This window comes from Odocoileus virginianus, chromosome 11, assembly GCF_023699985.2.
Source record: "Odocoileus virginianus isolate 20LAN1187 ecotype Illinois chromosome 11, Ovbor_1.2, whole genome shotgun sequence".
NCBI lineage: Eukaryota > Metazoa > Chordata > Mammalia > Artiodactyla > Cervidae > Odocoileus > Odocoileus virginianus.
This window is the reverse complement of record NC_069684.1, coordinates 35,466,638-35,492,474: the sequence shown is the minus strand read 5'-3', so window position 1 is coordinate 35,492,474 and position 25,837 is coordinate 35,466,638. Positions and strand designations below refer to the sequence as shown.

At 48.7% G+C, this 25,837-nt stretch overlaps 1 protein-coding gene, 1 long non-coding RNA gene, 1 other non-coding gene and 1 pseudogene across 4 annotated transcripts in view; 3 read left to right on the top strand and 1 right to left on the bottom strand.

The window, feature by feature from the left end:
* The window catches only part of PIK3CD (phosphatidylinositol-4,5-bisphosphate 3-kinase catalytic subunit delta), a 61,511-nt gene extending 36,693 nt beyond the window's left edge, over nt 1-24,818 (bottom strand). For both annotated transcript variants that reach the window (XM_020887321.2, XM_020887565.2), the window contains exon 1: nt 24,726-24,818. The gene's annotated coding sequence lies outside the window, so the exon portion shown is untranslated. The remainder of the gene's footprint in view (nt 1-24,725) is intronic.
* On the top strand, nt 14,309-14,381 carry TRNAG-CCC (transfer RNA glycine (anticodon CCC)). The gene has a single exon. It is a non-coding gene; the product is annotated as a tRNA-Gly (tRNA).
* On the top strand, nt 17,079-17,198 carry LOC139037562 (5S ribosomal RNA; annotated as a pseudogene).
* Nucleotides 24,253-25,522, top strand: LOC139037488 (uncharacterized). Its single transcript, XR_011490347.1, has 2 exons — nt 24,253-24,713; nt 24,878-25,522. It is a non-coding gene; the product is annotated as an uncharacterized lncRNA (long non-coding RNA).
* Nucleotides 25,523-25,837: the final 315 nt, after the last annotated feature.

The window sequence follows — 25,837 nt, the reverse complement described above, 5'->3', positions numbered from 1 at the left end:
TGCAGGCACAGAGTGTTGAGACAGCGCGGTAATCCCCATGCACTTCGTTCCAGATGCTATCCAGGCGTCACCTTGTAAGATGGGCATTGTTCTCCCTCGAGTTGTAAATAAAGCAGAAGCTCGGAGGGCAGGGAACCTCACTACCACCCCGCACCACACACACACACACACACACACACACACACACACACACACACACACACTTCCGCACCCAATCCCACAGCCTCTTAGAGCTTTAGGACCACTTTGGATTGGTACCAAGTTCATACGGTTCGTGCCCTGCAACGTCCCAGATCCCCTCGAATGCTCTTCGGAGTTCACCGCCCGGAACTTCAACCTCCGCCACAGTGGAGGGCAAACGGCTGAGGAGAGTGTGAGGTTCGGAGTGACCCCAGGGTGTCCCACCCCTGGGGCGGAAGAAAGCTAGCCTGAGAGGCTTTCCACCTCCACCAAGCGTTCCAGGTGAGGCGCCCAAGGCAGGCCCGCCTGTCCGAGCCCAAGGAGCCTCCCTCCATCCCAGCTTCGCCCAGAGCCTGGGAAAAGGGCAAGAGAAACACTCCAACAGAAGTTCCCGGGAATGTTGAAGAAGCCTGGGATGTGCGGACCAGGCAGACCGGTCCTGGGAAGTCCCGGAGCCCTCGGCGATCTCTGCGTACTATCCCCAGCACCCCTGTCAGGGCCGGGGGTGCCGGGCGCCCCCGGCTTCTCGAGAAGAGAAGAGAGGGGGTTCAGGATAGGAGGATCCCCCTCGGTATCCCGTCAGCGGATGTCACACACAAGTACACTCGCATGCACGTTCACACACATACACACACACTTGGGCACAGTTACATAAACTGACACACACAATGATGCGCAAAGTCACATGGTGGTGGTGGTTTAGTGGCTAAGTCGTGTGCGACTCTCTGCGACCCCATGGACTGTAACTCGCCAGGCTCCTCTCTCCATGGGACTCTCCAGGCAAGAATACTGGAGTGGGTTGCCATTTCCTTCTCCTTCTTCTACATAAAATGATACACACAATGATGCTCAAAGTCACATACACCCGTACAAATACTCAGAGACCAAAAATACACACACAAACACACACTCTGTCAACCCACAATCAGCCGTGGACACCACAGACACACACGCACTAGTGCGCATTCACTCTGAACCGCACTATTTACCCACACAGCGCTGCGAGCTATGCACTTGGCCGACAATCTCTGGAGAAGGCGGAGCCTGGCCGCTGGGTGGGAACAACCCGGCACCCAACCCAGGGCGCCACTGGCAAGCTTCCACCTCCACTCCTGCTCCTCCTTGCAGCAGCAGACAGTACACTCGTGGATGGGACCCGGACTCAGCCCTAGGAGGGAGGGGTACCCAGTGGGGGTGGGGGCGGAGGTCGGTAGGGCCGCCCTTAATGCACAGAATCGGGGTTTCCCAGGATGAAGTATAAGCCTCAGGATCACACCTGGACTTTGGATGGGCAAACATGCAGGGAGGGGTTCTCTGACAGGCATCCTGACTGGGGAGGGGTAGTATCCCTAACAAGCCTCAACCAGGAAAGGATAATGACCCCCTAAGGCCAGGCAACAGAAGAGATTTTCCAAGTAGCTGACAGGTTTTGGCTGGTCCCATCTCCACCTGTGGGTGCCCTTCTCCCTAGGAGCCCCGTGGTGCAGACTTCCTTTCTCTCCAGCCTGGGTTTGACTGAAAGTCAACCTCAAAGCAAGGTCCCATTAACAATATTCAAATGAGGGTATTATTTTCCTCTGGACCAAGAGAAAAACCCAGGATTCTTTGAAATGGCAAAAGTCACAGAAGTCATCCTGCCTGTATTCACGAATGTCCTGGAACTGCACTGACAAACTCTAGAAAGAGGCAGCATGCAATCAGCTGTTTGGGAGATAGTTAAGTGAATTAATACAGACATGTGGAAAGTCTCTAGGACAGTGCCTGGTGTGTGGTATATGAAATGCTCAGACATGTTTTCTCTAACAGAGATGCTGTGACCCACTAGTTAGTGGCAGAGAGGGAAGAAAAAATCAAACTGTCCGATCTGGTTCCAAGTTCGGATATATTAACTCCTTTCTGAAATACAAGTGAGGATATAAAGAAATTAGTTAGGTGGATAAATAAATTAGTTTCACCATTGTTGTAAAGCATAAGCAAATCAAAGTCCCACTTCTCTACTAGCTGCTGCCAAAAGCTCTGGTTGTTCAGTCGCTCAGTCGAGTCCAACTCTTTGCGACCCCATGGACTGCAGCACACCAGGCTTCCTTGTCCTTCACTAACTCCTGGAGTCTGCCCAAACTCATGTCCATTGAGTCAGTGATGCCATCCAACCATCTTCTCTTTATAAGTTCCTGAGCTTGCAGCAAGAGATCAGATAAGCCTCTGCTCCCACCTGCAAGAGCCCCTTGTCACATTCAGCAGGCCTGTAAGAGGGAAGCGGATTTGCTCCATGAGTCTCTCCTTCTGCACGCTGTCCTGACATTTTTATGTAAGCTCACTGTGATGAAATGTCAGCTTCTCTCTGCTGTCCACACATATCCCAACCTCCAACCTTCCTGGAATTCTGCTTGTCTCTCCCTTTTCAAACCTGGCCCTCAGCATTGCACAGGGTCAGAGTACGTCAACCCCAGATACGCCACTTTGGTATATTGATTATTTGAAATTAAAAGGAGTTGAGAAACAGCCAGTGCAAAAAGGACACTCTGAACCTTCCTTGTCCCCTAAAACCAGGAAGTAAATCTTCCACCTGAAAGGTACCTTCCCTGCACCAAGAGGAAAAAGACATCCCTAATCACCAGAGGCAGGGAATTTAGGGGCAAGGGGTTTCCTTGACAGCTCAAAGAGTGAAGAATCCACACAGGAGACATGGGTTTGATCCCTGGGTCAGGAAGATCCCCTGGAGAAGGAAATGGCAACCCACTCCAGTATTCTTGCCTGGGAAATCCCATGGACAGAAGAGCCTGGTGGGCTACAGTCCAGAGTCAGACATGACTGAGCACGAGCATGGACAGATGGAGGCTGTATAAACAAACCTTGTTAATTTCTTCACCATCTTACCGCCCCTAGCCCAAACCCCTTTTCTTGTCAATTCATAAACTGTCTCTTTGTCTTAAAGGTATAGACAAAGAAGTCTGGTGACTTCTGTGAGTCTCATATCTTTGGGGGGGGGCTTTCGTACATATGTATGTATTTAAATTTGTTTTTCTCCTATTACTCTTTTTATTACAGGGCAGGTAGGAGGGGTCTCAGCCAGGAACTTAGAAGGCTAGAAGGAAAATTATTTTTCTTTTTCTATAGCGTTTTTAGATGTGGTCAGATAAGAAAGCTGAGTAGGAGTACTTCCCTGGTGGCTCAGTGGTAAAGAATCCGCCTGCCAATGCAGGAAACACAGGTTCAATCCCTGATCCCAGAAGATCCCACATGCTATGGAGCAACTAAGCCTGTGAACCACAGGTACTGAGTCCACATGCCCTAGAGTCCATGCTCTGCAACAAGAGAAACCACTGCAATGTGAAGCCCAAGCGCCGCAACTAGAGAGGAGCCCCCAATCACCATAACTAGAGCAACAAAGATCCAGCACAGCCACAAACAAATAAATAAATAATTTTTGTTTAAAGGGACACAACTGTCTTATATATAAAAAAGAAAGTTGACTAGGGCTAAGACGAGAAAGGCTATACTAAAAAAAAAAAAAAAGATGAAACTAACAACCAAAAAAAAAAAGTTAAATGCTTGTTTTAAGTTCTATTAGGAAAAACAAGATGATTCTGGAAAATAATCCTCCTCAAAATGAGGAGACAGTTTCCACAGTTGTTGTTGTTGTTTTTTTAAATTTGTTTATTTATTTATTTTTGGCCACACTGTGAAGCAGGTGGGATCTTAGTTTCCCAACTAGGGACTGAACTCAAGCCCCCTGCAATGGAAGCACCATGTCTTAACCACCAGACTGCCAGGGAAGTCCCTCCATGATTATTCACGTAATTCCCCCATCCTTTTGTTCCCTTGATTTCTTTACTCTCTAAGCAGGAGGAATGAAGGAACTTAATTACAGGAGTGTCTGCCTCCTGCTCTCCTGCCACTTTTGCATATTTTCATTAATCTTTGAGACTCTCACCCCCAGATCACTCAAAAAGTGGCTCATCTGTAGTTAAAAAGCAAAGTTAATTAGAATCTTGAAGCTTGTTTCTTTCTTTTGCCAATTCCCCAAGCTTAGACCAAAAAAGTCTGCCTGAGCTGAGGCTTCCAGAGTCTGTGATCTTGAGGGGAGGGGCATTAAGGGAGGGGAGGAACAGATTTTTTAAAATGATGCTCATGTCTGCAGTGCTCATTCTGTCAAGTGTCAACCTGAAAGTGGGCTTTCCAGGTGGCACTAGTGGTAAAGAACCCACCTGTCAATGCAGGAGACATTAGAGACAAAGGTTCAATTCCTGGGTTGGGAAGATCCGTCGAAGGCGGGCATGGCAACCCACTCCAGTACTCTTTCCTGGAGAAGCCCATGGACAGAGGAGCCTGGCAGCCTACAGCCCATAGGCTCACAAAGTCAGACATGACTGAAGTGACTGAGCACACACTCAACCCAAAAGCATTCTTGGTTGCAGGGTCTCCTGGTGAGAGGTGGGAGCAGCAGCCCCGGAATTAGACCAGGATGTGGATGAGTTTCCTGATCTCCCCAGAGCTGTTTCTTTGGTAAAAAGGAGATCCTGCAGGACTTCCCTGGGGGTGCAGTGGATAAGAATCTGCTTGCCAATGCAAGGGACACAAGTTCGATCCCTGGTCTGGGAGAATTCCACTTACCACAGAGCAACTAAGCCCATGTGCCACAATTACTGAGCTGGAGCTCTAGAGCCTGTGCTCCACAACAAAAGAAGCCACCGCAATGAAAGGCCTGCAGGTTGCAACCAAGAGATACCCCCACTCGCCGCATCTAGAGAAAGCCTGTGCAAGGCAACAGAGACCCTGTGCAGCCGAAAACAAAAATAAGTAAAAAATAAGAAGATGTAGCAGACAGTGTCAATGTGGCAAGTGGAGGTAAGGAGCAATGGGACAGCACACGTTGGGGGCTTCTAGCCGGGCCTCGCGGTGGGCACCTGGTTATACCCTGTTTTCCACCGTGATTTCCTGTGAGTCTTAGATTTCCAATTCTAGCATGTGATTCTTGTGGAAGGACAGGATGTCGCAGATTTTTTAATACACTTTAGAGCAGAAAAACTATTCCTCTGTTTGTCGAAAGGTCAATTGTGAATTTTTATTCCGAGAAAATTAGAGTAAGGGGATAAACAGGGTGCCTGGAACAACAGCGGATTGTGTGAATCACACATCAAAGAACATGAAAGACACCCTGGGGACTCAGGAAACTGACCTTCTCGAAGCTTCTTGTGAAAACTCTAGATGCATTTAAGAAGCCTCGAGGATAAGAAAATTCACCCAAGAGCTAGGGAATTTTTAAAAGTTGGGTCCAAACTTGAAGATGGTAAAATGAATGAATCTGGCAATATTAGACTTAACATATCTGCAGGGCTGCAGCTTGAAATTGTTTCTTTAGGACAGAGGGCAGAGGACTTGTGCAAGTCACACGATAAGATCCACAGCAGTCAGTACTGAGAGATACCAAAATGAACAACAGCAGCAGAGGGAATGGCTGCTAATATTTTCTGGCCCATATAACATGCCAGTCATTGTGCTAAATGTCTTTACATTTACCATGAAGCTTTTAAAATATGGCGGCCAGTCCTCATTGGTATGGCATTGGAAAGGCATCTATTGGTATGTCTCCTTCCCTTAAATCTGGGTGGGGGGACTTCCCTAGCGGTCCAATGGTTAAGACTCCATGCTTTCATTGCAGGGGACACAGGTTTGATCCCTGATCAGGGAACTAAGTTCCCACATGCCATGTGGTGCGGAAAAAAAAATCTAGGTGGCCTTTTGACTTCCATGAGCAAGAGTATATAGTAGGAGTGATGCTGAATGACTTGAGAGCTGAGCCCATAAATGGCCATACAGCTTACAGCTAGGTTTGGAGTCAACCAGCAATGCTTGTTCTCGGAGTTCTGACCATCAGGAAAGTGTGGCCCAGAGCCACCGTGCTGTAAGGAAGCCCAAGCTAGAAAGAGAAGCCAGTATAGGCACTGGGGTTGGCAGTCCTATATGAGCCCAGCCTCTGAGTCAGCCCCATCCAGGCAACCGGAGGAGTGAAGAAACTTCCAGGTGGAACTTTCCTGTTGGTCCAGTGGTTGAGAATCTGCCTTGCAATGCAGGGGATGTGGGTTTGATCCCTGGTTGGGGAATTGAGATCCCACATACCAAGAAGCAACTAAGGTGTGCACTACAACTGCTGAGGCTGTGCACCCCAAGTGTAGAGTCCAAGCGCTGCAGTGAAAGATCCTGCACAACAAAGGTCTTATGTGCTGCAACTAAGAGCCAACACAGCCAAAAAAATAAATAACATTAAAAAAAATTTTTTTAAAGGAAGAAACTTCCAGGTGAGTCCAGCCTCTAGGTGTTCAAGTAATCAGCAGTCCTTTGAGAGCCTTCCCCACTGACCCCAGACATCACAAAACACAGCCAAGCTGGCCTGTCAAGCCCTATCTGAGTTCCTGGCCCATAGAATCCATGCTTATAATAAAACAGTTGCTGCTTTATAGCTCTAAATCCAGTGTGATTCGTGCAGCAATGCATACCTGGAACTTTATCTCATTAAGTCCTAAAAACAACCCCACAAGGTAGTTGTTATCATCATCTCCTTAAGGAAACTGGGGCCCAAGACTTACCCAAACCTACACAGTAAATGGCAGAGCAGGAAGCTGAAACCACAAGACCAACAACTAAAGCTGCTTCTTACAGCAAATCATCTACCTCTTATAGGGCACCGGGCTAGATTTTTTTTTTTTTTTTTGACCACCCCTTGGAGCATATAGGATCTCACTTCCCCTAACAGGGATGGAACATATGCCCCCTGCATTGCAAGCCCGGAGTCTTAACCACTGAACTGTCTCAATCTTTTAATGCATGATATGTGCCCATTTTGGGCTTCCCTGGTAGCTCAGACGGTCAAGAGTCTACCTACAACGCAGGAGACATGGGTTTGATCCCTGGGTCGGGAAGATCTCCTGGAGAAGGAAATGGCAACCCACTCCAGTATTCTTTCCTGGAGAACTCCATGGATGGAGGAGCCTGGTGGACTACAGTCCATGGGGTTTCAGAGTTGGACACGACTGAGTGATAGGACACACACTTTGTGTCCATTTTATTGTGACCCAATCCCACCCCTCAAGATCATCTTATGGGGGACTTCCCTGGTAATCTAGGGGCTAAGACTCCATGATCCCAATGCTGGGAACCCAGCATCAATCCCTGGTCAGGGAACTAGATCCCATATGCTGCAACTAAGAGTTCACATGGAGCAACTAAAAGATGCTGCATACTGAAACTAGACCTGGCACAGCCAGGTAAGTAAGTGAAATTTTTTTAAAACAGAAAATCTTATAGGCCCCCTGGACAATGAGGTGTCTCTGCAACTGTTAGATGGTATGACCCACTGCCCTGGTGGGAGGTGGTCAAAACTAATGGGGTGGGTCCTTGGCTTGTTCTATTGAACACCTCTTTTTGATGACAAGAATGAAAGGAGATTCAAGAACTGGCTCACTCATTGACAGAAATGCAAACAGAATTTACAAATACCTGGAGAAAGAAGTCTGTAAAACTTATTCTAACAGAAGTGGGTAACTCTGGTAGAAACAAGTACAATGTAATTACATGTCAAGCTCCCTAATCAGAAATACAGAGTAGGGAAGAAGGGAAGAGGCCTCAAGAGAGAACGGCATCCAGGGAACTCAGGGTTGACCCAACACTCATTCAGAGGCAGCACTGTAAGCCCTTCATGAAGGAGCCAACTGGGTCCTGAATTTCCTAAGGACCACTCTCTATTTGAAACTATATCCAGATACTTGCTCCTCCTGGTATTCAAATCTTTGTGGAGCCCCCAGTCATATTTGATGCTTTTGAACTGTGGTGCTGGAGAAGATTCTTGAGAGTCCCTTGGACAGCAAGGAGATCAAACCAGTCAATCCTAAAGGAAATCAACCCTGATTCATTGGAAGACTGATACTGAAGCTGAAGCTCCAATACTTTGGCCATGATGCAAAGAGCCGACTCATTAGGAAAGACCCTAATTCTGAGAAAGACTGAAGGCAGAAGGAGAAGGGGGTGACAGAGGATGAGACGGTTGGATGGCATCATCGATTCAATGGACATGAGTTTGAGCAAACTCCGGGGCATAGTGAAGGACAGGAAGATCTGGCATGCCGCAGTCCATGGGTCACGAAGAGTCAGACACGGCTGAGCGACTGAACAACAACACCCATATTACAGCACGGTTGGTCTACAGAATATGGCAGAGTGATGCCAGGTTGCCTTGGAGATTGGGTCATAAAAGAACATGGGGCTTCAATCCTGGGCAATCTTTGCCTTTTTTTTTTTAATCTTTTATCTTTCTCTCATCTTTATCTCTTGGCTAAGCCAGCAACCAAGTTATACGGACACTTAAGCTACCCTGTGAAGAAGCCCGCATGGCAAGGAACTGAGATACCAAAACCTTGGCAGATATCTCCAGCCACACACACCTGTGGCCCCAGCTGCTCCCTGATTCTGACCTACAGAAACTGTGAGATGGTGTTTGTTGCTTAAGCTGCTAATTTTTTTCATTTTGTTTCATTTTAAAAAATAATTTTATTTATTAATTTCTGGCTGTGCTGGGTCTTCATTGCTGCTGGTGCTTTTCTCTAGTTGTGGCAAGTGGGAGCTACTCTCTAGTTGCAGTGCACAGGCTTCTCATTGAAGTGGCTTTTCTTGTTGTGGAACACAGGCTCTAGGGCAAGAAGGCTTCAGTAGTTGCAATGCGTGTGCTCAGTAGTTGCAGTTCCTAGGCTCTAGAGCACAGGCTCAGTAGTTGTGGAGCAATGGATTAGTTGCCCCACAGCATGTGGGATCTTCCCAGACCAGGGATCGAACCCATGTCTCCTGCACTGGCAGGTGGATTCTTTAGCACTGAGCCACGAGGGAAGCCCTAAGCTGCCAAGTTTTGGGGTAACTTGTTACACAGCAGTAGGTAACGAATACACTCATGGCTGCAGGGTTCACTATGTGGCCTAGCACCTGCTCCAGGCTTAGTATAGCAGAGGCTCCATCAATACCTGTGACTGAACAGTCCGTACAAACAACTCCTCCACTGTAATAATGAGTCAGAGACATTCCTAAAGAAGTGGCAACAGGCCGAGTGAAAGAAGCCAGCCACAGAAGACCACATCCTGTGTGATTCCATGTGTACAAAATGTCCAGAATAGGCAAGTCCATAGAAACAGAAAGTAGAGCAGTGGTTGCCAGGGCTGGGAGGGGTTGGGGAGAAATGGAGAGTGATTGCTAGTGAATACGAGGTTTCATTTTTGAATGATTAAAACGAAGCTCCAATACTTTGGCCACCTGATGAGAAGAGCCGACTCATCGGAAAAGACCCTGGTGCTGGGAAAGATCAAGGGCAGGAGAAGGGGGTGACAGAGAAGGAGATGGTTAGATGGCATCACCAATTCAATGGACATGGGTTTGGGTGGACTCCGGGAGATAGTGAAGGACAGGGAAGCCTGGCGTGCTGCAGTCCATGGGGTTTCAAAGAGTCAGACATGAGTTAGCAACTGAACAACAGCTACAAGATTTCTTTTAGAGTGATGAAAATGTTCTGTAACAGGATAAAGTGACAGTTGACAATTCTGTGACTATATTAAAAAATACTGAATTGTGTACATTAAGAGAATTTTATGGCATGTGAATTATATCTCAATAAAGCTTGTTATGTTCTAGAAGGGGGAGAGGAAGCCAGGAGAGGTCACTGTCCCAAGTCAGAAGTGGCACAAGGGAGGCTGGCCCCCCATAGGACTGGGGAAAGCATTGGGGTGCTTCAAGTGGAGGGGCCCCCTTCATACTTGGAGCAGAGAACATGGGAAGGTCTCAGGAAGGCTAACTGATGCCAGTCAGTGAAAGGGTGTCGGTGTGCTCATCCTACAGGGTCTCAGGCCGCCTGGAGCCCAATATCTGGGGCCTGGACGTGGCCCTGACTTCCTGTTCCCTACAGACCATCCAGCCCACGCATGGCTGACACCCAGCTCTACCAGGAAGGCTACACCTGCCCTTCATGCAGAAGAGGGGGCCACAAAGCCACAGGCTGCAACTTCTTAAAGGACACAGTGGCCTCCGCAAATGAGGTAATCCTACAGCAGAGTCACCCAGTGATGCAGGAAAGCCAGTCCTGGATGAAAGGCAAAAGGAGCCGTGAATTTAGAGCAAAGAAAAAGACTTAAACAGAGTACAGAGTACACTGGTACATCGTATCTAAGAGGTGGTCGATTTACTGGAAATAGAAACAGCTTCAAAGTGAACTTTGAACACGTGGTGGGGCAAGTGTGTCTCACTGAGGCCACAGGGAGGTCGGAATCTTTCGTCTGTCTCTGGCTTCTGAGGTTAGTTTCAGAGTCAGAAGCTGGTGGTCGGACCCAAACAGCTCTTCGCTACACCCTCCCAGAATCTAGGATGAACCTGGGGACCTCTGGGGGCCTGATGAAAGTATACACACAAATGGTCTCCTAGGAGCTTTTTTCTGGGGAGAAGGTCTGTGATTTTTCAACAGATTTGCAAAAAGATTTAAAATCTGGGACTTCCCTAGTGGTCCAGGGGAAAGAAACCAGGCTTCCACTGCAGGGGCACAGGTTCAGTCCCTAGTTGGGGAACCTAAGATCCCACATGCAAAAAAAAAAAAGGATTTAAAAATCTGAAAAAGGTTAGAAACCATTGAGCAGTGGAGCTGTAGGGCAGGTTTTATTTTTCTTCCTTTGGCAAATCTGTATTTTTTTACGAACTTTTCATAACTAGCTTGTATGGATTCTATGCAATTAAATATATATAGTATACACACACACTTATAAAACATATAGCACATATATAAAAGATGTGCACATGCATAATCTAGGAAAATCACAGCCTATAATACCCAGAAAATGTAGACCACCCCAATCTCAAGACCCCCAAGAAATTAATATCTTTTAAAACTGCAGGGCTTCCCTGGTGGCTCAGTGGTAAAGAATCCATCTGCCAATGCCGGAGACACAGATTCCATCCCTCCAGGAAGATCCCGTATGCCTCGGACCAAGCAACTAAGGTAACGCACCACAACAACTGAGGCTGTGCTCTAGTGCCCAGGAACTGCAACTCCTGAGCTCATATGCCACAACTACTAAAGCCCGAGCACCCAGAGCCTGTGCCCTGCAACAAGCGAAACCACCGCAATGAGAAACCTGCACATCGCAACTAGAGAGTAGCCCCTGCTTGCTGCAACTGGAGAAAAACCCACGCAGCAACGAAGATCCAGTACAGACAGAAACAAATTAATTTTTAAAAAATCTCTGCAAACTTGACTTCATCTCTTCTGTCCTGACCCCAAACAAATCACACACACACACACACATTCAGGGTGGCAGTGGAGATGGCTTCCCCTCCTAAGGGTCTCAGCCACTTGGCAGTTTACTTCATTCTCCTAGGTACCCCCTTGTTAGGCTCAGCCTCCAACCTCCTCCTTCCCCACTCAGCTATGGGTTTGCATGTCCTTTTCTCCTGTTGTCAGGAAACCCCAGATCCGAGGACAACCTGTAAGCCTCGGGAAACACAGAGAACTCTGAACATCTCATTCCATCACCCATCTCATTCCATCTCTCCTTGGCAGATGCCCTCTGTGTCTCCTTCCACTTCCAGGTCTCCAGGCTGTTTCTACCCCAGGAACCTTCCAGATAAGTTGAAAACAATAGCTTCAGGTCTTCCCTGGTGGTCCAGTGGCTAAGCCGCCATGCTGTCAATGCAGGGGGCCCGGGTTTAATCCCTGGTCAGGGAACTAGATTCCACGTGCTGCAACTAAGAGTTCACACGTTGCAACTAAAGACAACGTGTGCCTCAACTAAGACCTGGAACAGTCAAATAAATAAATAAACATTAAAACAACAACAACAGCCTCTTCATCAGTTGTTAAGCCCATCTCTGGGGCTACAGCAAGGAGCCCCCATCACTAAGCACCTGTCATAAGCCAGCACGTTTTAGGCGTCTTACATCAATTTTTGCATTTAATCATCACAAGAAGCCCCTACTGCAGGCCTTCTGTTTCACAAAGGAGGAGGGTGAGGTTCAAGGAGGTGACGCTGCACAGCTAGTGATGGGAGGGGCAGATGTGAACCGGGTTGACGCCAGAGCCCTGCTCTCACCACTGAACCATACTCCCTTTCCTGGGTCAGTGCAGAAGAACCAGATTTGGGCCACGGGTCAAGAAGACACTTGAGTCCTGTTGCCCTGACTGTGTCACCCATTAGGTTGAGGACCCTTGGGTGGACTTCCCACGGAAGGCTCAAGAGTTGGGCAAGGAGGCAGTTGAGATTGCAGAGGTCAGGCTCTGCTTCCGCTGGACAGAGGGGGAGAATGGGCACTACCTGGACAGACTGGGGTGGGCTGGGTACCAGAAGCCGCATCCTCCTGGCACCTCTCTCTGTAGAGGAGCAGAACCCAGGAGGCCAGCTCCACCAAGACGAAGGACTGCAAGAACAGAAAGGCTGTCTGGACCCCAAGTTAGCCTGGAGACGAGGGAACTGGTGAGAACAGGGCGAGGAAGACCCCCTGCACAGCTGATGGGCTCCCAGAGGCTTGAGCCCTCCTCCCACCTGGGATCCAGATTCCCCTCCTGGGCAACAAGGTGGCGCACTTGGAGACAGCACAGGGCAGGGGTGAGGAACAGGCTCTGCCACTTCCTTTCTGAGTAATACCTAGATAAGTTACTAAACCTCTTTGTGCCTCAGTTCCCCCTTCTGTAAAACACAGATCATGATAGTGCTTCAAAGAAGAAATTAGTATTTGGGGGACTTCCCTGGTGTTGTTGAAGCTGAAGCTCCAGTGCTTTGGCCACCTGATGAGAAGAGCTGACTCATTGGAAAAGACCTTAATACTGGCAAAGATGGAAGGCAAAAGGAGAAGGGGGCGGCAGAGGATGAGATGGTTAGATAGCATCACAGATTCAGTGAACATGAGTTTGCGCAAACTCCGGGAGATAGTGAAGGACAGAGGAGCCCGGCAGGCTACAGTCCATGGGTTCATAAAGAGTAGGACACGACTTAGCAGTTGAACAACAGCAACTGGTGGTCCAGTGACTAAGACTCTGTACCTCAGTGCAGAGGGGTTCAATCCCTGTTCGGGGAACAAGATCCTACATGCACAACTAAAGACCTGGCACAGCCAAATAAATAAATAAGAATAAGTGAGTATTTTCAAAGTGCCCAGAGTACTACCTAGCACAGAGTAGGTGCTACAAAAATGTTTGTTTTTATTGTTATTAAAGACGTGGCAAGCTAGACTAAGGTGGCAATTCAGAGCTGGCCAATAGCAAGGCTCACTGGTATAAATACTGCTAATGGGATCTGCAGAAAAGAAACTAGTGCGAAAGATCCCTTTTCTGGAGCTTGTTGTGCTCATCTCGGGGTGAGGGGCTGGTGTCTTTGAGATGGGAGTTCTAGGTCAAACTCCGCCTCTCACCCAGGCTCTGTGATTCGATACCTCTCTGTAGCAGAACTGGGGCAATTGTGCCCACCATTCCCTCTTCAAGACACCTTGACTGATGGTCTCAACATGCTGACCACTCAGGGCATCAGGCTGCAGGTTTTGTTCTCTGAAAGACTTAGCTGTTCTTGTGCCCAAGCACACCCATGCCAGCTGTTCACCTTGGTAATTACACAGTGTGGTCAGAGGATAAGTGGATGAAATACGGGTGTGACCAGAAAGAGCTGTTTCCATGAAAACGGAATTGAATGCTTTAGAAAACAGTCAAGACAAGTCACTAAAAGTTTCCATTGAAGGAGACTGGGCAAAGAAACTGTAACAGGTGGGGGAGAAGAATGAGAACTGACCAGGACTCTGTGCCTTATTTAAGAAGGACGAACCAACCAAACAAAAGCTCTTGGCTTCACATCAGTACATCTATGTACTTTTTTGCGGGGGGGGAGGGGGGCATGCTGCATGACAAGTGGGGCCTTAGTTCTCTGACCAGATCCTCTGGCATCGGGAGCTTGGGTTCTTAACCACTGAACTGCCAGGCAAGTCCCACATCAGTACGTGGGGATATGTTTTAAGTTAAGATGCTTAGATTTGAGATGCAGTATTTTCATAATTATCTACCTAAACCAAAGTTCCAGTTAATCAATCAATGAATCACATAGGATAAAAGGGCTCCTATGGGACTTCCCTGGTGGTCTAGCGGCCAAGACTCTGTACTCCCAATGCAGGGGGCCTGGGTTCGATCCCTGGTCAGGGAACTATATCCTGCATGCTGCAACTAAGATCCAGTGCAGCTAAATAAAGTAATAAATATTAAAAAAAAAAAGTGCTCCTAAGAAGCTAGGTATCTCATCACAGTTGCATCTAATCTAATCGCTGTTTTGCCTTAATCTGTTTTTCAAACTGTAGTTGGAGACATTGGGGTGGGAATAACGGAAGCCACAGCAAGAACATAAATATCTTCCCAGAGCATCCATCTGACTCAAAAGTAAGGGAGAATAGCAAAATAAACATGGATTATCGAGGAATAGAATGTAAAATTACTGTTAGGGTTTAAAATAAAATTTGAAGCTTCAAAGCAAGGTCATGGTTGGGGTGGGCTGCAGCAGGCTAGGGTCACAATCCCATCTCTCTGGTGGGAGGAGTGGGTGGGAAAGTTGGAGAAGCAAGGTCCATGAGGGTCAAGGTCACGGCCAGCTGCCTAGACATCTCCCAACCACTTTCCCACAAACCTGCAGCAGAAAACCATCCTGGGGTGGTTGCCTTCAGAGCAGCCTGCCCACTTGGACACCCCCATCTCGCTGCTGCAGCTTGCAGGTGATGGGGCCAAGATCACTTGATGGCAGACCTCACTAGAAGCCTCACCTCCACCCTCCCCAGCCTCTGTCCCCCGAGCTCCTCCAGACCTTGAACAGTTAGAAAAAGCTGAGGGAAAAAAACAAAAAAGAACCTCCTGGCTTTGGCACATCTAAGAGGAACAGACTGATAACAAAGGGCAAAGTGATTCCAACCTTTATCTGTAAAATGGGGGTATTTACTGACACACACCCTGTGCCTTCCAAAAGGATCATTTGTGGGAGAATCAAATAAGATAGTGGTGGGGGAGTTTCCTGATGGTCCAGTTGTTAAGATTCCACACTTTTTTTTTTAAATGCAGGGGGTGAGAGTTGAACCCTGGTTAGGGAACTAAGATCCCACATGCGAAGCAGCATGGCCAAAATTAAAAAAAAAAAAAAAGAAAAAAGGATAGTGGTTGAATAAACCTTAGCACAGAAGCAAACCTCAACAACTTATGACAAAGATACCTGTCACTTAAAATTTATTCAGTACTACTGTGTGGGCTGCAAAGATTCATTCATCCAGTGGCAAACACAGCAACTTTTGAAGTGCCCATTCCAAACTAATACAAATTTTTCCTTACTTCTAATCCTCACGACAATCCAATAAAAGAGGTAGGGTTATGTCAATTTTCAGATGAAAATCCGGAGGCTCAGAGAGGTCAAGGTCATTAAGTGTTTAGGATCAAAGCCAAGATCTCAGCTGCCATCTAGTTCCTAAGTTCTTGCTTTTGACATGAACATTAGACTTTCTCTCTACTCATTCTCAAACACTGTGCCTCCCACTGGAAATACGAAGCCTCACGCATTTTATGAAGCTCCCTCATATAAGACACAGGGCTGCACTTAATTTAAAAATAGAGCACGCTTCATCACTGGCTTCCCAATGACAGTAGGTGAATATTTATTCAAATATTTGTCACACCACACAATAGGGAAAAAAGATTCATAACCCAGTGAGCTGGCTTTTGGACCCACGAACCATCAGAAACAAGAGTGTGGTTTTGCTCATCTTTTCATTGGCTCTGAACATGAGAAAGGTTTTTCAATGGAGTTTTTTAAGAGGAACAGGTGAGAGGGAAAGTTGGGGGGGTTTTTGGTGGTTTTTCCACTAGAAGAAATTTCTCATGAAGCTATTTGAGATCAAGACTCTGGTTTTATTGATTTCCTCCTCAGACACAGGTCGGCAGCAAAGAGGAAAATGCATGCTTAAACAATCTGTGTGTTGGATGGACTACCCTCACCTGAGGCTACCTGACACCTGCTTGAGAGGAGCTTAGAAGCCATTTTACTCTGAGCTGTGTTCAGTCGTGTCCGACTCTTTGTGACCGCATGGGCTATAGCCCACTAGGTTCCTCTGTCCATGGAATTTTCCAGGCCAAAATACTGAAATGGGCTGCCATTTCCTACTCCAGGGGATCTTCCCCACCCAGGGATCGAACTCATGTCTCTTGCGTCTCCTACATTGGCAGGATTCTTTACCACTGAGCCACTAGGGAAGCTTTACTTTTTACTCTAAGGGGCTGCAAAAGTCTGCTTCATGGTCAGCAACCCACGCTGGTGCCACCCCAGGGTCCTGCGCCTGCGGGACCAAACCGCATGAAGGAGCAACTGGATATGTACAGAAACAATCACCAAGATGAATTCTGGACTCCACCATTCATAAGTCTTTATTTTCATTTCCATGCTCCAGGGGTGATGGGACCCCAGAGCACAGGGTCCTGCAGCCCCTCAGTCCCACCATACCTCTTAGCAAGCATCGGTTCATGCATTTGCCCCAGGGAGGCTCACACCCAGATCCAGGCAGACAGCTGGGGACTAGTTCTATTTTGACAGAAGGGCTGATCATCTACCTTTATAGCAGAAAAATGGATCCCCATGCTTAACTCAAATCCCTTTGGCGTAAGTGTAAACCATCTCTCCTTGTAGTAACAAGATTAATCTTGAGGGGAAATGGAGACTTGTTAAGTAAAATAATGATAATAATAATAATAGTGGAGTGGGTTGCCTTGCCCTTCTCCAGGGGATTTTCCCAACCCAAGGATCAAACCCACATCTCTTACCTCTCCTGCATTGGCAAGTGGGCTCTTTACCATTTGTACCACCTGAGAAGCCCATTCCTATGGCCATACCACCCTAAATGCACCTGATCTTGTCTGATCTTAGAAGCTAAGCAGGATTGGGCCTGATTAGTACTTGGGATGGGAGACTGCCTGGGAATATCAGGTGCTGTAGGCTTGAGCTTCCCTGGTGGCTCAGAGAGTAAACAATCTGCCTGAAATAGACCAGAAGAGCAGCAGAAGACCTGCAGAAGACCAGGCTTGATCCCTGGGTAGGGAAGATTCCCTGGAGAAGGGAATGGCAACCCAATCTAATATTCTTGCCTGGAGAATTCCTTGGACAGAGGAGCCTGGCGGGCTGAGTATCAACTATATGATAGGCAATGTTCATTTTCTAGTTTATCTCATTTAATCCTTAAGACAACACTAAGAACAGGTCCCATTAGCTTCACTTAACAGAAGAGGAAACTGAGGATCAGAGGAGGTAAGAAATCTCAAGGTCACACAGCAGGAATGTAGGGAAACTACAGTTTAAATTCCAGAGTTCCATCCAGTTCTAGAAGTCAAGGGTTTAATTACTATGTTATACTGCAGCAAACCTCATGCTATGTCTACAGCTAACAACCAAAAAGAAAGCTATTTAGCCTCATTAGCAAAATAAATAAATAAAACAAAAAAAATTTAAGATGACTACTTTTTAAGCCTATTAGTAAAACATATTTTACCAATATTATTAAATACTGTCATGAAACTGTTTTATATCACTGGGATAAACTCATTCAATATTTCCTGGAAAAATATTTAGCTCCAGGAGCCATAAAAATGGTCAATACCTTTGATGATAATTCTTGAATATGGGAAAATTCAGATGTCTGAAAATAACTGTTACAGTGCTTTAAAAGTGGTGTGTGTGTGTGTGTGTGTGTGTGTGTGTGCCTGGAAGCAAGATAAATGTACCACAGTGGAGGATGCCTGAGAAAGTAATGGTGTCCCTGCATTAGGACATTTATACTGTCAATAAAGGGATAACCAGGTGATGAAGTGATGTGGAATGCTAACGTGCCCCTTTAAGTGAAAAAAGCAAATTACAAAAGGACATGATTTGCCCCTCACACAATTAGGTATAGAATTATCATATGATCCAGCAATTACATTTCTGGGTATATAGGCAAAAGAATTCAAAGCAAGGACCCAAACAGTTATCTAAGGACATCCACATTCATAGCAGCATTATTCACAATAGCCCCAAAGTGGAAGCAACCTAGTTTCCACTGACAGATGACTGGATAAGCAAAATGCAGTCCATCTGTACAATAGAATATTATTCAGTCCTTAAAAAGGGAGGGGAGGTTCTGACACATGCTGCAACGCAGATGAATCCAGAAGTCATGATGCTGGGTGAAATGAGCTAGTCACAAAAGGACAAATACTGTGTGATTCCATTTATATCAGGTACCGAGAGTAGTCAAATTCTGAGACAGAAAGTTGAATGGTGGTTGCCAGGGGCTGAGGTGGGGAGAGGCATACAGAGCATTAGGGTTTAATGGGTAAAGAGTTTCAATTTTGCAAGACAAAAAATTCTGGAGATGGACAGTAGTGAAAGTTCGTGACAATGTGAATGTACTAAGTGCTACAGAATGAAATACACTTGAAAAAATGATCTAAATGGTAAATTTTATGTATATTTTACCACAATTAAAACAAAAAAATTAAGATAGAAAAAGATATGCCTAATGCAGAGTTCGATCCCTGGGTTGGGAAGATCCCCTGGAGGAGGGCAAGGCAACCCACTCTAGTATCCTTGCTGGAGAATCCACATGGATAGAGGAGTCTGGCAGGCTACAGTCCATGGGGTTGCAAAGAATCGAGCACAACTGAGAGAATAAGCATGCAGCACACTGGTCACAATTAAAAATGCACATTAAAAAACGGAAAAGTGGGAATTCCCTGGCGATCCAGTGGTTAGGACTCCACACTTTCACTTCTGAGGGCCCAGGTTCCGTCCTTGGTCGTGGAACTGAAGTCCCACAAGAAGTTCTACACACCCTGTACACATCAGCTCTTTTACAGACATAAAAATGTGCCTGGCACTTTGCACATGACTATATATGAAATGTTCAAGACTGGTGATAAAATTGCTGCTGCTGCTGCTGCTAAGTTGCATCAGTCATGTCCAACTCTGTGCGACCCCATAGATGGCAGCCCACCAGGCTCCCCCATCCCTGGGATTCTCCAGGCAAGAACACTGGAGTGGGTTGCCATTTCCTTCTCCAATGCATGAAAGTGAAAAGTGAAAGTGAAGTCGCTCAGTCGTGTCTGACTCATAGCGACCCCATGGACTGCGGCCTACCAGGCTCCTCCGTCCATGGGATTTTCCAGGCAAGAGGACTGGAGTGGGGTGCCATTGCCTTCTCTGGATAAAATTGCTATTCCAGTGTTAAAACTGGGGACTCTAAGGCTTGAGAGGGTTCCATGATTTGCCTAGTGGTTGGAAGGGACTTCCCTGGTGGTCCAGGGGTTGGGACTTTGCCTTCTAATGCAGGGGGTGTGGGTTTGATCCTTGGTAGCAGACTTAAGATCCCACATGCTTCTAGGTCCCAAAACCAAAACATAAAACTGAAGCAACACTGTAACAGATTCAATAAGGGCTTTAAAAATGGTCCACATAAAAAAAAAAAAAATTTTTTTTTAAGTGGTTGGGATTAAAATCAAGTCTGGTTGACTCCAATGACAGTACTTTTTCTTCCATGTGGCAATTCCTCCATCATCACCTCTGCACCCCACCCCACCTATATATAAAGGACTTAAAGTTTCAGTATCACAGCTATGAACCTGCTTCCCTACTGAGAAGACAATATGTCTCCAAGATTTCACAACCAACACACAAAATGGCAATGCCCCCCTGTAATTCTAGATGGGGAGGTGGAATAGGAGCCCTGCCCCTCCAGAGAGCCTCCACCCTCACAAGCTTCAGTAATAGGAGTGGGGCTCCCCAAATCCCTCCCCACACCACCAGCCCCATCCCACCAGCCCCACCTCACAATGGTGGCTGCCCAGGAGGAGGACATGAGGACACAGCAGCAAAACTGAGTCAGCCCTACTTCTCAAGAGACTTCTCAAGAGAGGAAACTCCAAAATGGGAGGGGCTGTGTGTCCCCCGACAGAGGTGGGGAGCCCTGAGCTGAGAAAGCGCTGTCCTAGGTCGGGTAGGACCAGAGAAGACTAAGGGGGCTGAAACAATTCCCTGCAGGTGAAGAGCTTGGTCTCTTGGCAATTCCTTTGAATTCCAGGAATTTTCTTTTCTGCCTTTGGGACCCTGATTGTGGAGGGTGCTACTAACAGCAGAGCTAACTTCTAAGGTGGCTGCCAGTTCACAAAGCTGGGGAGAGGGCAGCAGGAGGGAGGAAGGAAGGCTGGTGACAACAGGACCTCTGGTGACTCTGAAATCCTTGCCTGATGTCACCCACAGGAAAGCAGAGGGCCCAGACGTAGGGAGCGTTCCATTTCCTGCAAAGATGACTGTGCTCAAACCTTCCCCAGAAAATACCAAAGAAACACACTCCCATCCTTCTGTAGTAGGCTGAACGGTGGTCCCCTAAAGATATGTCTGCCTGCATCCCCAGAACCTATGAATTATTTGGAAAATTAACTTTGTGCAGAAAGAGTCTTTGCTGATTTAATTAAGTACCCTGAGATGAATTCATCCTGCACTGTCCAGGTGGAGCCCAAATCCAATGACAGCTGTCCCTCTAAGAGACACAAGAGGAGAAGACAGACAGAGAGGAGGAGCCGTGTGAACATAGAGGCAGAGATCAGATGATGCTGCCACAAGCCAAAAACAGCTGGAGCCCTCAGAAGATGGAAGAGGCAGGGGGGAGTTTTCCCTAGGTCCCTGGAGAGAGGGAGGCCATACAGACACCTTAATTTTGAACTTCTAGGAATACATTTGTGCTGTTTTAGGCCACAAAAACTAAGAATTTGTTATTGATAGCCACAGGAAACGAATACGGCATCCCTCCAAGACAGTAAAATCCAACTCAGGCAGCTCACTCCCTTTCTGCAGCTCTCCCATCGCCCATCCCCCCATCCCCACCCACTGTCATGTTCCTGGCATTTCCTCTAAGTGGAAAAAGTAATTTCCCCCAAAGTGAGTGAAACACAAGTGAACTGCAATACCACTTTAGGAACAGACACGCCCATCACTCTGAGGACTCTCCTTCTCAGCTCAGAAAGTAAGCGGCCTTGGAAAGCACCCATTTCCAGGAGAAGCCCTGAGAGCCCTTCTCTGAGGGGGGTCAGGTCACCATCTCTGATGGGGAGGAGTGGAGAGTTCTACAAGCCACACCAGTGCAGCACCAACCTCAGGCCCCAGGGGCTGTGCTGGCCTCCAGGAAAGGGAGAGGGAGCCAGATTTTGGAATGACCCAAAGCAAGTCAATATTTTTCTGCAAGGAAAAGAGTGAAGAGAGAGGCTCCCCAGTTTTTTTAATTGTTTTTTTTTTTCCCCACCTTGAAACTGGCAGCATTTCTGATATGATTGCAGGGGATTTCCACCAACCAAGTTGAAGAAAATTCAGTTTTAGCATTAACTGGAGGGAGAGAGGAGGAGTTTTGCAACCTTTGTCATTTATGAAACACCAGCAGTGGCCCCAAAATGAAGATGCTTTCCTTTCTCCCAAATCAGTCAGGCTCCCACCACCCTCCATGGGCTGGCGGCTAATTACCACACGCGTCTTGACTCTGACCCGGGGGCAGCGGGGCACTAACCCTCCCTGACTCTCCTGGGAGCCTTGCCCTCCAGTCCTGCCCCTCCAACTGCTCAGCTGGGAAAAGTGTTTGTCCCCTGGAGAGTGGCGGAAAGAGCTCTTCTGAGGTCCCACAGTAAGGAAACACTTGGTGGGGCCCTAAGCCCCACTGTCAGACCCACAGAAGCAGCTGGAGGGAGGGAGGTGTTCTCTAAACAAAAATGGTTTTGAAAAATAAGCTAGCCAAAGGGGAATTGCTTCATAAGTTGCACATTCACTTCTCCCTTTAACTGTGCAATTGAAGAAAAACAAGGTGAAGCAGGAACTGACCCCTCATACTCCCTCATTCTCCCCCCACCCCACAATCTCGCTTGATATAGGCACAAAAGCAAAGCTAACCAGGTCTGAGGCTGGTCTCTATTTATGGATTGTCTTGCCTTGTAAGCACCCCCAGGGGCTGATACTCTCCCTGCCAGCCTGCCTTGTTTTTAGCCTTGGCCCCCAGGGGGATCCGTAATAAAGCAAGAGAAAGAATGGAGCCCCAAGCATCATTCAAAGATGCACTTTACCCGTCCTTCCTGGGCAAGGACCAAAGCAGCAAAAATGCAACTTGTCCCACCAGAAAGGGACATCAGCGTGGCCAGAAGGACCTCTGGGGCAGTTGCCCTAATTCCAGAAACATCTGGATTGGCAGTGTTGTTTCTAAAGGTGGGTGGAGAGGTGAGGGGAAGTAAGCTTGGCTTGTCTTTAGAGCTGGCAACTGCCAACTAGGTTTTAAGAGTATACTCATCCTCCCACCCCACCCCCACACCCTGGGTGTTTTCCACTACTTTGCTGAAAGTACCAGAAGAGAATGAACCTCAGCATGTGCTAGTCAGCGCTCTCCTGAGCCAGGATGGACAGAATCCCACCATCAAGACATTAAGCCACAGCAGGGCATGAGAATGTGAAGGGGTTGGTGATTTCTGCTCTAGGGAGACCCGAAGAGAAAGCTCTATTCTGCTCTCCTTGTGTTTGCTGGCAGCCTCCTAAATCAGAAGAATCTTCACCCCCACTTATCATGCCCCTCAGACCTGGTGGGTAAGGGTAGTAGGGTTTCACAAGAGAGCATCCAGGTGGGTACTTTAGACTCTATAGCTCTGAAAGGACACTCCACGTCCCAGGTCCGAACACCAAGCAAACTGTTAGGCGACATACATTCTTCTTCATCTGCAAGCAGCAACACTATCAGATGACTAAATGCTTTGGCGTCTAAAGGAACCAGGATTCTGGATCAGCTAATTGTAAACGTGTGGGTCAGCAAGTTTGGTTTCCTCCAGTGCAAACAGAGCCCTCATTCAGTGCCTATGGTTAACTGAAGATACATGTGAAAAACCCTATGGCACCATTCACTTGAGAACACTGAGGCACTCAGGCACGCAGGGGCGGGTGTGCAGACCCTCTGCAAGTGAGCAGTGGGATTAGTCCTCGGTTTCAAAGTCTCTGGAGCAGTGGACTTTTCCCGGGGAGATGCCTGGGAACGGAAGCCGTTCCCTGCCCCAAGGCACACACCTCACACACGCGTGACCGTGCATGCAGGACATTTCTGGGGGTGGCGTCTGTTGGGGCTTCTGCAGGAGCCCCGGGGGAAAGAAGCCCCACTCGATGGTCCGGCAGGGTTCGAAACCCACTGCGCCCTCCTTCCTGGGGACACCCGAACGAAATGAAAGCTGCCCAATCACCCGACGGCTCCAGAGCGCTCCATATGCAAACTGGGCAGATCCCAAGGGTGCTGAACTTGAACTTGGTACATGGGCCGCCGGCACGGGCTGCCCCACGGCGTCCCCCACTCCGACCCCGGAAATCCCATCCCCACTCGCTTCCCCTCCCGAAGCGCCTCCTATCAGTCCGCTCTTGGCTCTCCATCTCCCCACCCGAGCAGGGCTCAGGGCGCAGACGGCAAAGCAGTGCCCCCGCCCCCACGTCCTGGTCCCCAAAAATGTTCCCCCGGTTCCTCTCTCCTCGATCTCAGAGAAGCGGTGCACAGGACTGACCCTAAATAAAAACAGGAAACGCGATTAAAAAAAAAAAAGCAGCAGCAGCAGCAGCCTCATTCAGGCTGAATTACGGGTACGAGTATTAAAAAGAAGAAAGAAAGGAAAAAAAAAAAAAAAAGAGTCCGGAAATGCAAAGCTGAAGGCGGTTTTGCCGCCGTAACCCGGACCCAGCCGCAGATCCGGGGGCTGGTCTCGCCGCGCCGCTGCAGTAAACACGCGGTGAGCGGCGCCGGCGGCCGGAGCCCAGCCGGGGAGGGCGGGAGAGGGACCCGCAGCACATCCACGCGCCCGGCCACGCCTTCCCCGGCCTCTCTCCAGCCCCGGGTCCCGCTCTCCCGGGTTGGGGAGGGCGCCCAGGGTCAGGGAGCGGGGGAGATGTGTGCATCCCTCTCCCCATGGCTCGACGGGAGCTCAGGGCGGGCAGGGGGGATGCGGCACCGCAGTAGGTAATGTAGCCTGCACCCCGCGGCATAGCCCGGGCGCCCCGGGTCCCGCTCGCCAGCCCCCGGGGCAGGGCGCACTCGGCTAAGCGCTGTCCTTCTCCCCTGGGCTCGGCTGGTGCAGAAGAGGCTGCCCCGCCGAAGGAGCGCACCTCGTACACCGCCTCCGGCCCGGGAGCTCCCGAGTCCCACTCCGCGGGGCATGCAGTCCCCGCGCACGGGGGTTCTGTGCACCCCTCTCTCGGCGGACGCTCCGGGGGGCGCCCCGACCCCGCGCACAGCCTTGGCCCAAGTTCCGGGGGGCGCCCCCTAGCCCGGCTCGCTAGACGCGGGCGGGTGCACAGGACCCGGGTGCACCGGCTGTTCGCGCCGGGAGACGTCCGCAAGCCGGTCCCCGTCTCCTCGAGGTTCCCCTAAGTCCCCCGAAGTCCCTGGCCCCGGTCCTCTCCCCCACCTCCCAGACGCAGCCGGAGGTGAGCGCTTACCCGTCCGGGCGCAGCTGGCAGCCGCTGGGAGCTCCGGCGCTGGGCGCGAGTGAGCCTCGAGGGAGGGAGGCGGGGCGCGCGGTGGGGGCGCCCCGCCTGCTGACAGTCCGCACACTCCACTTCCCACTTTGTTTCCTTTTTACTTGCAACAGGAAAAACAGCAGGTCCTCCTGCCACTTCTTCTAACCCTCCGCCGCCTCGCCTGCCCCCCTCCGTCTCGGGCTGGAGGGGCGTCAGCCCAGGTGCTTCTGGAAGCTACACCTTGCCCTTCTTCAAAACAAGTTTATATCTGTATCCAGAAATGGAGTGTTTCCTGCCGTGTCAACACACAAAGATGTCACAGCCATCAGCGATTCCGGCCCTCCAAATGTGAATTTCTGAGCCCGGAGGGCGCCCAGGAAGAAGGTTGAAGCTCCCATAGACCAGCGCTGAGGAGCTGGGGGTGTTGGGGGTGGGGGGTGGGGGGGACGCGGGCATGTGAAAAAACGCAGGATTCTGGCCCCCCTAGCTGAGATGCATATGAAAGGAATGATTTCAGCGAGCCCAGGCTCTTGCATATTTCCATACACAGAAAAGCGCTAAATTCCTTGAGATATCTGGTTTTAAATAATTAATAATAATCTTTTGATGTTCAGACTACTTGTCCCTTGTTGCACACTTCTATATAATCTGAGTCCTCCGCCCCGCCCCCCACCTCCACTTTGTCTGTAGCAGTTCTCTCAGGGTTACTTGCGATGCTGTCTCCCAGGCTTGACATCTTAAAAATTTGCACCAAATAAAACATAACTCTTGACTTTTAGGTTGTGACTATTTTTTTAAGTTGACAGTTTTTATTTATTAAAGAAAACAATCAAATCAAAGTCCTAAGAGCTCATAAAAGTTCCACACCTTCCACATGCACACACCAAAGGATTTCAGCACTGGAGGGAAGAAAGCTGGAGGCTCCCGGGGCGGGGGCGGAGGGGGGGGCGGATAAGCGGGGTGGACTTGGAGCTCAGAGTCCCACTGTGCTCAGTCCTGGAGGGAAAGCAGTGGCCTGTGGGCTAGGATGGGCCGAGAGCGTGGGTCGGTGCCCCCAAGATTACTACAGTGGCTTCAGACAACCCAGCCTG